The 8,454-nt window shown below is 38.9% G+C and overlaps 1 non-coding gene across 1 annotated transcript; it reads right to left on the bottom strand.

Moving 5' to 3' along the window:
* Positions 1–488: 488 nt before the first annotated feature.
* On the bottom strand, positions 489–594 carry LOC145573313 (small nucleolar RNA R71). Its single transcript, XR_014097362.1, has one exon. It is a non-coding gene; the product is annotated as a small nucleolar RNA R71 (small nucleolar RNA).
* Positions 595–8,454: the final 7,860 nt, after the last annotated feature.

Raw genomic sequence — 8,454 nt, 5'->3', positions numbered from 1 at the left:
TCCGGAAATTGAGAGGACAATTACAAGGATAAGAGCTGCTAGATGTTCTTTGAGTTCTAGCCCTCCAAGTGAAGAAGAACCACAACAAAAAGAACAAGCAAGCATGAGAGAAAATCCGAGAGTGACATTGAAGGAACTGAGGATTCCGGGCGCATATAGGTTTGAAAGTGGGATTGCTCCACCTACAACACCGGTGAATGACTTCGAAATAAGGCTGACAATGATCACTTTGATAGAGAGGCGACAATTTAGTGGGGCCAAACATGAAAGCCCGCAAAACCATCTCAAAGAGTTCGAAAACTATTGCAACACTATAAAAGTGAATGGAATTTCCCAAGAGTTCATCCGCCTCAAGCTTTTTCCCTTTTCTCTCATAGGGTGTGCTTTGGAATGGTTAGACAAGGAAGTCAAACCAAATTCTCTAAGGACATGGGACGAAGTGACCAAGGATTTTCTATCCCGTTTCTATCCACAAAAGAAAATGGCGGAGGCTAGAGCTTTGATTCAAGGTTTCAAGCAAAAGCCTAGTGAAAGCCTCTATGAAGCATGGGAGAGATACAAGGAGTATCAAAGAGAGTGTCCTCACCACGGAATTCCTACCTACCAAATTATTCAAATCTTCTATGGTGGCCTAAGACCTCAGGGGAAATCGTGTCTTGATGGAGGAGCCAGAGGTCCCATTATGAATAGAACGAAGGAGGAAGTGGTAGACATCATTAAAGACGTAGTGAGGTACTATAGAGATTGACAAGATGGTGAAAGGGAACCAACTAGAAAGAGTAGCTCTTCGGTGTATTCGGTTGATCATCTTAATGCCATAAACAACTTGCCCTCACAAATGACAAACTTGGGGAAGGAAATATCCGCTATCAAGGCAAAGTTGGAAAGTTCTACCTCCCAAGTTTCGAATCTTCCCTCCCAATTTAAGAGGAGAGGTATGTCTTCTAACACTCAACCTCCTCCCTCCTCTAATAACATGCCTAGTGGTTTCTTGTTTTGTGATGTATGTGGTTCGTATGATCATGATGCTTTTAATTGCCCTTATGCATGTATGGATGCTTGTGATGATTAAGATGGGAATCTGAATGAACATGTGAATTATGTATTAAATAATAATGATTCGAGGTTTGAAAATCAAAGAGGTCAATGGAATAGGAATTACCACAACCATTGCAATTTTGACAACTATAACCAAGGTGGTGGTTATAAGTACCAAGGGAACCAAAACTCCCGAGGTAACTATAACAACCAAGATTATAGTGGCCAAAATTAAAACCAAAATTATGGCACTCATAACTAAGGTAATGGGAACCATAATAAAGGTTATGGTCAAAATCAAAATAGGGGTAATTGGAACAATTAAAATAGGGGAAATTTTCAAAACAATGCTCAAAGGGGTCCCCTACCCGGTTTTGGTCTAAAGACCCAAAGTGATAATTCCTATGCTCAACCTTCTTCTTCTTCTAGGACTAACTTGGAAGAAATCATTGAAAACCAAACCAAGTTGTTGAACACTTACATGGCGGTGAGTAATAAGAAGTTTAATGAAATGATGACCCATAATAAGATGCTTGAAAACCAAATTTCTCAACTTGCCAATGGCTTGAAAGACCAAGCAAGCCCTTCTTCTTTACCCTCTCAAGGTCTAGACCCTAAGAGACCTGTTAATTCCATAGTTACAAGGAGTGGTAAGGTGCTTGAGGAGAGTTTCCCTAGCAAGAGTAAGGGTAAGGAAGGTGCCAAGGAGGTTTTAGTTAAGGATGAGGGAGATGGTGCATCTTTGAGTGAAGTAGTGGTAGAGCCACCTAAGGAGGTGAAAGAAGAGAGAGAAGTTTTGAAACCTAAGCTTCCATACCCATAAAGATTCATGAGACACAAGTTGGATGAACAATTTGGAAGATTTACAGTGATGCTCAAACAACTTCATCTTTCTCTACCATTTACCGATGTCGTCACCCAAATGCCAAATTATGAAAAATTCCTTAAAGACATTTTGAGTGGAAGGAGGACTTGTGATGTTGTGGAGACGGTGAACTTGACTGAGAATTATAGTGCAATCATAATGAACAAGATGCCACCCAAGCTAAAAGACCCCAGAAACTTTTCCATCCCTTGTGCTATCTATAAGATGCAAATGCCTTATGTGACCTAGGAGCTAGTGTTAGCCTTATGCCACATTCGGTTTATCAAAGACTTGAACTAGGGGAGCTCTTGTCTACCAACATTACCTTGCAATTGGCCGATAGATCAATCAAGTTTTCAAAGGGTAAGGTAGAAGATGTTCCTTTGAGGGTGGGAAAATTTGTTATTCCGGTTGACATTGTGGTTCTTGAAATGGATGAAGATGCTAGCATTCCTTTCATACTTGGTAGACCTTTTCTTGCTACCTCGGGTGCCATGATTGAAGTCAAGAGTGCTAAAATTTCACTTAAAGTAGGAGATGAGGTAATTGAATTTGACTTGAATGAAAGCATGAAGTATTCAAGTTCTTCCGAATTGTATGATGATTGACTCTCTTGATCATGTTGTGTCTTCTATGCATGAGCAATTTCTCACCTCTAATGATGCTCTTGAGAATGTCTTGTTGAACAAGGAAAAGATAGGTGTTCCTAGCAAAGAGATGGCTTTGTATGAAGATTTGCTAAATGGAAGCATTGAAGACGCTGATGAGCAAATGTGCATGAACATCACCAGCCAAGAAGCATTGCAAGTGGCTACAAAAAAGGAAGGTAAAGGTGTTCCCATGGTTGAGTTTAAACCACTTCCATCACACCTTAGGTATGAATTCATAAGCCCTAACTCAAATTTTCCCGTGATTGTTAGTTCCTCCTTGAGTGAGAGCCAAGCTCAAGAGTTGTGTGGTGTGTTGAGAAAGCACCAAGGTGCTTTAGGCTATACCATTGATGACCTCAAGGGTATAAGTCCCGCTTTATGCATGCACCACATCACTCTTGAGGATAACGCCTCACCTAGCATCGAAAGACACCGAAAACTTCACCCTCAAATGGGGGAGGTACTTAAGAAGGAAATCACTAAGCTATGGGATGCGGGAATCATATTCCCCATCTCTAGCTTAAGGTGGGTTTTTCCGATCCACGTTGTCCCAAAGATAGGAGGCATGACCGTTGTAGAGAATGAGAAAGGTGAGCTCATTCCTACAAGGACGGTCACGGGATGGAGGATGTGTATAGATTATCGACGTCTAAACACATTCACCAAAAAGGATCATTTTCCCCTTCCCTTCATTGATCAAATGCTTGAAAGACTAACAAGGCATAAGTATTATTTTTTTGATGGGTATTCTAGTTTCTTTCAAATTCCTATTCACCTGGATGACCAAGAGAAAACAACTTTTACTTGCGCATATGGAACCTTTGCTTATAAGATAATTCCATTTGGGCTTTGCAACGCCCCCACTACCTTCCAATGGTGTAGGATGAGTATATTCGGAGATATGTTGGAAGAGGAAATGGAAGTGTTCATGGATGATTTTTCGGTGGGTGGTGTTTCATTTGAAGGTTGCCTTGAGAACCTTGAAAAGTGTTTGGCTCGATGTGAGAAAGTGAATCTAGTCTTGAATTGGGAGAAATGTCACTTTATGGTTGAGGAAGGCATTTTCCTTGGTAATAAGATCTCCCACAAAGGAATAGAGGTGGACTTAGTGAAGATTGGAGTCATTGAAAAGCTACCACCTCCGGTCAATGTGAAAGGTGTGAGATCTTTCTTGGGACATGCCGGGTTTTATAGGAGATTCATTAAGGATCTCTCTCTAATTTCTAAGCCCCTCAATGATCTTCTTCAAAAGGATGTTGAGTTTGTGTTTGATGATAGATGCTTGGAAGCATTCAACAAATTGAAGAAAGCTTTGACTTTCACCCCCGTAGTCCAAGCCCCGAGATGGGATTTACCTTTTGAGTTGATGTGCGATGCTCCGACACAACTATTGGAGGTGTATTAGGTCAAAGGGTTGATAAGAAGCTCCATGTCATCTATTATATGTCAAAAACCCTCAATAGAGCTCAACGAAATTACACAACAATGGAAAAGGAGTTTTTAGCAATTGTGCATGGTTTTGAAAAATTCTGTTGTTATTTGTTGGGTTCTAAGACCATTGTATTCATGGATCATGCGGCTCTCAAATATCTCTTTGGTAAGAAGGAATCAAAGTCTAGATTGCTCCGGTAGGTGCTTGAACTTCAAACCTTTGATATAAAGGTTAGAGACAAGAAAGGAGCGGGGAACGTTGTGGCGGATCATCTTTCTCGCCTAGAGGACTTCCAAGTCCAAGATGATGGTTCTCTTATCGAAGATAGAATTCTTGATGACTTCTTATATGCTATCGATGTGAAGGAGCTACCTTAGTTCGCCGATTTGGTTAATTTTCTAGCATGTGGGGAGTTTCCACCTTCATTTCTAAGAATTAAAGAAAGAAGCTCAAGAGAGAAGCTCGACACTATTTGTGGGATGATCCAATTTTGTATGAGCGAGGAGTTGACGGTTTGCTTCGTCGTTGCATCCCAAATGAAGATGTGCCACTCGGATCCTAGTGGTGGTCACATGGGAGTTTCCAAAACCGCTTCAAAGATTCTCCAAAGTGGTTTATGGTGGCTGCATCTTTTTAAGGATACTTGGGGTTTCATCATGTCTTGTGACCAGTGCCAAAGGACCGAAAACATTTCAAAGAGGAATGAGATGCCTCAACAACCCATCCTCGAGTTGGAAGTTTTCGATGTATGGGGTATTGATTTCATGGGATAATTACCTTCTTCTTTTGGAAACCAATACATTCTTGTGGCGGTTGATTATGTTTCAAAATGGGTTGAGGCTATTGCCTCCCCTACAAATGACCACAAGGTGGTGATGAAGCTATTTAAAAAAAATCATCTTCCCGAGATTCGGTGTGCCCAAGGCAGTAAGTGACAATGGATTGCAATTTGTACACACTGCCTTCCAAAAGATGTTGAAAATGTAGGAGTTTATAGGTACTATAAAGGGGAAAACAAAAATCATATTCATAAAGCACCTAATCCCAAGATCGCATGCATAACACACAAGACACATAATCATACCTTTGAAGCGTGAATTCCAAGTAGCTATTCGACAGGAAAATTAGGGAGAGAATAGAGCCCCAAACGTTGCTCCTCTACTTAGTCCACGAGCTTCGAACGAGCCGTCCACCAATACTATATTGGTGAAGTAAAAGAGGAAAACCGTGAGTACCACCTTTAATGGACTAACCGACCACCCCGAACCACCACCACCACAACCGGCATCGAGGGGAGGAGAGACCCGTGTGAGAGAGAGACTTTGAGAGGGGTTTGGTCTCGTGTTTGCTAATTAGGGTTTGATCAAACTGATCACTGAATTGTTCTACTGAAAATCCTAGGCACTTAGTCTATTTATACTCATATTATAATTAGACCAAGTCACGAAGCCCAAAAGCCTCCTTATTTCTCCATATGGCCGACCATACTAGGGGATGAGGCCCATCATGGGCCTCGTCCTCTCGTGCTCGATCTAGGCCCTTTGTGTGACCTTATAGGATCCGTCCAAGTGGGCTTTGGCCTATTTTACTAGCCTAAAGATTGTTAGTACCTCTAGCTATGATATAACGATGACCCAAATGTACATGAAAAAGACATAAATCCTTCAATCTTCCACTTGTCTGAGACAAGTGTACAATATTCAAATTCCTTAAGTCAAATTCCTTAATCTACAAATCGTTCTTTGAAATCTGAGTTCGAATTAAAAAACCAAATGATTACCGAGTAATGCATTTGAACGCGGCCACTTATTTTCTGAATTCTCCCTCTTCAAGCAGCCATGACACATTCCCTAATTTAATAGGTAGACTCAATCCAATCTTGTAGCAACAAATCTCCCACTCAACTTTTGAAGTAACCAGGAAACATCCTTTATAATCTCCTGTTACGGGTAGACGTTTGAATGTACCACAGTTAAATCAATCATTGAATAGAATTAATGTCCCACTCATGTCAAAGGAATCCACTAATATATCCGGAAGCTCTATACTTGAACTTCAAAGTAGGTCAATAGTTCGATCATGCATCATTCATGCATATCCAAGTGATTGACCGAGTATCACTATGCCCCTATAGCCCATGAAACTGCGCTATCCAATCAATCTTACATGCTAGTCCGTTCATTGAAATCATTTATGTCCACTTTAATGATTTCGAACTAGGAACTTATATAATATATGAATTTTGTTCACCTGTGGGGTTTCATTCACCAGGTCATCAACTTGATGAGCCCATCGATTCATAATTATTTTAGACATTTTATTTAATTTCCAAAACCATAATTAAATAAGAGAAATAATAATTTCTGTTTTAAACATAATTCTGCAAATATATGCATTCCTTATGTAATATGTTTTCTCAAAACATATACAACTTGAATTAATATAATTTGCTACAATCCAAGACTTTAATATGACTCTCATACTATAGTCTGTAGAAGGGGTTTAATAAATGATATTCTCATTCATAATAAAACTCTGCAGATCACGACATCCCGCTTGTCATTGATCTCATAAACGAGGTGATATCTCATATCTATTTATTTGGATTTGTGATGTGACCCTGACTCCTTTGCTGTGGCAAAGGTATCATTTTAGTCACAAACCCATTTCATTCAAACTTCATCCTTAACTACTCTTACTGTAGCTAAAACACATATTCTGACATTGATTATGCGACAGTATTCTGCTTTGAACTCTTCAAGCTTACTGTCCTTTCTCCATACAGACACAAAATGCATCTAGATCAACATCTAAAGTCATCTTTCCTGTTTGAAAAACTTGCATCCGTATAACCTTTTGACAACTTGTTCACTTTTTCCATCATAAACTAGAAATATTCCTTTAGTGCTTCTCAAGTACTCAAGGATTTGCTCTTGGTAACTTTCAGTATGCTTATTCTGAATTTTCTTGAAATTTGCTACACATGCACAAGTCATATGTAACATTTTTCTTTGTACATATCATGACACATATAATGGACCCTTTTGCAGAAGCATAAGGTGCACTATCCATACAACTCAACTCCACTAGCTTTTGAAGGCACTGAGTTTTTCTGAGTGTAATACCATGAAACATGGGAAGATATCCTCTCTTAGAGTCTTGCTTCATGAACTTGTCAAGAACCTTATCAACATAAGTCTCTCGATGTTGTCCAATCATTCTTCAAGATTCATTTCATGGATCATGATTCCTAATATGTACTTAACATCTCCTAAGTCTTTCATATAGAAACAACTCCTTGACCATTACTTGACTGATTCAAGCATTGATATGTCATTTCATATGAACTGTATGTCATCTACATACAAGACTAAGAAGACCAATTGCTCCCACTAAACTTATTGTCTCTACAAGATTTCCTTTTCGTTCTTTGAGGAAATCATACTGTTTGATTGCCGATACAAATGTTCCAACTCCCTGATGCTTACTTCAATCCATTAAATGAATTTCTGAAGTTTGCAAAACTTTCTATGATTTCTGGATTTCAAAACCTTAGGTTGTATCATATACATTTCCTCCATCAAGAACATTTCAAGAAGGTGATTTTGATATCCAATGCTAACTTCGTAATTGAAATCAGCAATCACTTGAAGAATCCAAATAGGCTTATGTAACTAACAGGTTTGACCTTATTTGTAGACTATCATGGACTAACACATCTTTACAGACATGGTGTCCATTCTGGATTTCATGGCCTTAAGCCACTTTCTGAGTTGGCACTTACCCAAAGCTTGCTTGTTGGCTATGGGTTCTAACCATTCCAATAGGAAAATTTTAGAATCCACCTTTTCTCAGAATTTCAACAAACTGTTTGTTTTGATCCCAAGTAATCTACGATAGGTATAAGCAACAATAGAATTATTCTCTTCAACTCTTTGAAGCATTTCATTCAAATGGGACGATAGAAGCCTCGCTAGTTGAATTAGCTTGCTTCGAAATATGATTTATCAAATTAGCTGATTTCATACGCCCTCGTCTCTGATGTAGTGTTATCCACATCCATTTGTTGCTCGTCTCGAATCACTTTACTCCCATTTGGCTTTGTAGGAAGAGATTTCATTTATAAAGACACTATCGCGAGCAACAAACACTTTGTTATCTAGCGATTGTAGGAATAATACCTCTTAGTTTCCATGGAAAAACCCACGAAGAACTATTTATCTGATTTAGTGTGTATTATGTCATCTTTTTAAACATTTTACATCGATTCCATAACCCTTAATCTTGTTTTGAAAAGACAGCTTTTGGAACATTTCAAATTCATAACTCATATGACGTCCTTTCAATTGCTTTGGTTGAGTTTCTGTTTAGTATATTCGCAATTGTTGTTCTAATATATATCCTTAAAACAATATTTGTAAATCATTAAAGTCAATCTTGGATCGAACCATGGCAAGCAAAGTTTGATT

The sequence above is a fragment of the Chenopodium album genome, chromosome 12 (genome assembly GCF_948465745.1).
Source record: "Chenopodium album chromosome 12, dcCheAlbu1.1, whole genome shotgun sequence".
Classification (NCBI taxonomy): Eukaryota; Viridiplantae; Streptophyta; class Magnoliopsida; order Caryophyllales; family Amaranthaceae; genus Chenopodium; species Chenopodium album.
The sequence above is the reverse complement of the archived record's forward strand: the minus strand, read 5'-3'. Positions and strand labels throughout refer to the sequence as shown.